This window comes from Oncorhynchus clarkii, chromosome 29 (genome assembly GCF_045791955.1).
Source record: "Oncorhynchus clarkii lewisi isolate Uvic-CL-2024 chromosome 29, UVic_Ocla_1.0, whole genome shotgun sequence".
NCBI classification, from domain to species: Eukaryota; Metazoa; Chordata; class Actinopteri; order Salmoniformes; family Salmonidae; genus Oncorhynchus; species Oncorhynchus clarkii.
In genome coordinates, this window is record NC_092175.1 from 3,918,622 (window position 1) to 3,922,345 (window position 3,724).

The window sequence follows — 3,724 nt, forward strand, 5'->3', positions numbered from 1 at the left end:
AAAGCCGACTCTAGATTTGATTTTCGATTGGAGATGTTTGATATGAGTCTGGAAGGAGAGTTTACAGTCTAGCCAGACACCTAGGTACTTATAGATGTCCACATATTCAAGGTCGGAACCATCCAGGGTGGTGATGCTAGTCAGGCGGGCGGGTGCAGGCAGCGAACGGTTGAAAAGCATGCATTTGTTTTTACTAGCGTTTAAGAGCAGTTGGAGGCCACGGAAGGAGTGTTGTATGGCATTGAAGCTCGTTTGGAGGTTAGATAGCACAGTGTCCAAGGAAGGGCCAGAAGTATACAGAATGGTGTCGTCTGCGTAGAGGTGGATCAGGGAATCGCCCGCAGCATAAGCAACATCATTGATATATACAGAGAAAAGAGTCGGCCCGAGAATTGAACCCTGTGGCACCCCCATAGAGACTGCCAGAGGACCAGACAACATGCCCTCCGATTTGACACACTGAACTCTGTCTGCAAAGTAGTTGGTGAACCAGGCAAGGCAGTCATTAGCTTCCTCAGAGCATGCGCAGACCAGCTGGCTGGTGTGTTTACGGACATATTCAATCAACCTTATCCCAATCTGCTGTTCCCACATGCTTCAAGAGGGCCACAATTGTTCATGTTCCCAAGAAAGCTAAGGTAACTGAGCTAAACGACTACCGCCCGTAGCACTCACTTCCGTCATCATGAAGTGCTTTGAGAGACTAGTCAAGGACCATATCACCTCCACCCTACCCGACACCCTAGACCCACTCCAAATTGCTTACCGCCCCAATAGGTCCACAGATGACGCAATCGCAACCACACTGCACACTGCCCTAACCCATCTGGACAAGAGGAATACCTATGGGAGAATGCTGTTCATCGACTACAGCTCAGCATTTAACACCATATTACCATCCAAACTCGTCATCAAGCTCGAGACCCTGGGTCTTGACCCCGCCCTGCGCAACTGGACTTCCTGACGGGCTGCCCCCAGGTGGTGAGGATAGGTAACAACATCTCCACCCCGCTTATCCTCAACACTGGGGCTCCACAAGTGTGCGTTCTGAGCCCTCTCCTGTACTCCCTGTTCCCCCCCGACTGCGTGGCCATGCACGCCTCCAACTCAATCATCAAGTTTGCAGATGACACTACAGTGGTAGGCTTGATTACCAACAACGACGAGACGGCCTACAAGGAGGAGGTGAGGGCCCTTGGAGTGTGGTGTCAGGAAAATAACCTCACACTCAACGTCAACAAAACTAAGGAGATGATTGTGGACTTCAGGAAACAGCAGAGGGAGCACCCCCCTATCCACATCGACGGTACAGTAGTGGAGAGGGTAGTAAGTTTAAGTTCCTCGGCGTACACATCACGGACAAACTGAATTGGTCCACCCACACAGACAGCGTTGTGAAGAAGGCGCAGCAGCGCCTCTTCAACCTTAGGAGGCTGAAGAAATTTGGCTTGTCACAAAAGCACTCACAAACTTCTACAGATGCACAATCGAGAGCATCTTGTCGGGCTGTATCACCGCCTGGTACGGCAACTGCTCCGCCCACAACCGTAAGGCTCTCCAGAGGGTAGTGAGGTCTGCACAACGCATCACTGGGGGCAGGACACCTACACCACCCGATGTCACAGGAAGGCCATAAAGATCATCAAGGACAACAACCACCCGATCCACTGCCTGTTCACCCCGTTATCATCCAGAAGGCGAGGTCAGTACAGGTGCATCAAATCAGGGACCAAGAGACTGAAAAACAGCTTATATCTCAAGGCCATCAGACTGTTAAACAGCCACCACTAAGATTGAGCGGCTGCTGCCAACATACTGACTCAACTCCAGCCACTTTAATAATGGAAATAGATGGAAATTGATGTAAAAAATGTATCACTAGCCACTTTAAACAATGCCACTTAATATAATGTTTACATACCCTACATTACTCATCTCATATGTATATGTATATACTGTACTCTATATCATCTACTGCATCTTGCCATCTTCTTTATGTAATACATGTATCAGTAGCCACTTTAAACAATGCCACTTAATATAATGTTTACATACCCTACATTACTCATCTCATATGTATATACTGTACTTGATACCATCTACTGCATCTTGCCTATGTCGTTCTGTACCATCACTCATTCATATTTGTACGTACATAATCTTTATCTCTTTACATTTGTGTGTATAAGGTAGTAGTTGTTGAATTGTTAGGTTAGATTACTCGTTGGTTATTACTGCACCTAAATATAATCCCAAATCAGAGACAACGATAAACAGCTGTCTCTGATTGGGAACCATATCAGGCCAACATAGACATACAAAAACCTCTAGACATACAAAAACCCTAGACATTCTGTGCTTCTGTGGAACCGGACCGTGGATCATCGCCAGAGGCTCTGGACTGCAGCTCATCACTGAAGAATCTAGACTGCAGCTCGTCGCTTGAGGCCCCGGACTGGGGACCGTCGCTGGAGACCCCGGACTGGGGACCGTCGCTGGAGACCACGGACTGGGAACCGTCGTTGGAGGTTCCGGACTGTGGTCCTTCGTTGGAGGTTCCGGACTGGGAACTGTGGCCGGAAGCTCTGGACTGGGAACTGTTGCCGGAAGCTCTGGACTGGGAACTGTCGCCGGAAGCTCTGGACTGGGAACTGTTGCCGGAAGCTCTGGACTGGGAACTGTCGCCGGAAGCTCTGGACTGGGAACTGTCGCCGGAAGCTCTGGACGGTGGAGTCGCACAGGAGACCTGATGCGTGGGACCGGTACAGGTGGCACCGGGCTGATGACAAACACCTCAGGGCGAGAGCAGAGAGGAGGAACAGGACGTACTGGACTGTGGAGGCGCACTGGAGGTCTATAGCGCAGAGCTGGCACAACCCTTCCTGACTGCTCACTCCAGCCCGGCAAGTGCGGCAAGCTAGCAAAGGATGCACTTGGCTGTGAAAGCGCACTGGAGACCTTATGCGTGGGACCGGTACAGGTGGCACCGGGCTGATGTCATGCACCTCAGCATGCCGCTCTGCCACGCTCTCAATGCCGGAATCTTGCGTCAAGCTCCTCACTCAACTCCCTGACAGGCTCCATGTGCGCCCACATTTTTTTATTGGGGTTGCCTCTTGTGCTTGCTCCTTTGAGCTATCTCCTCGTATCGTCGCCATTCCGCTTTCGCTGCCTCTATCTCCACCTTAGGACAGCGAAACTCCGCAGCCTGTGTCCAGGGTCCTTTTCAATCCAGGATCTCCTCCCAAGTCCACTCCTCCTGTACACGCTGCTTGGTCCATTTTTGGTGGGATCTTTTGTCACGATCGTCGTATGAGTGAGACCAAGGCGCAGCGTGGTATGCGTACATTCTATTTTAACCTCTCTGCGCAGGGAATCCGCTAGCGGGCTGAAATTCCACAACATACGGTGATCGCTACATAAATAGTCACATTAAACATTCATGAAAATACAAGTGTCTCACATGTATTGAAAGCCTAGAATCTTGCTAATCCAACTGCGTTGTCAGATTTAAAAAATGATTTACTGCGAAAGAATATGATGCGATTATCTGAGCATAGAGCCCCATAAAAATAAAAAAAATTAACCAGCACAGGCGTAACATAATCACAAACTGCATTAAAATAAGTTATTTACCTTTGACGATCTTCATCTGTTTGGAATTCCAATGCTCATTGTTACACAATGAATGATCTTTTGTTTGATAAAATCCATTTTTATAGCC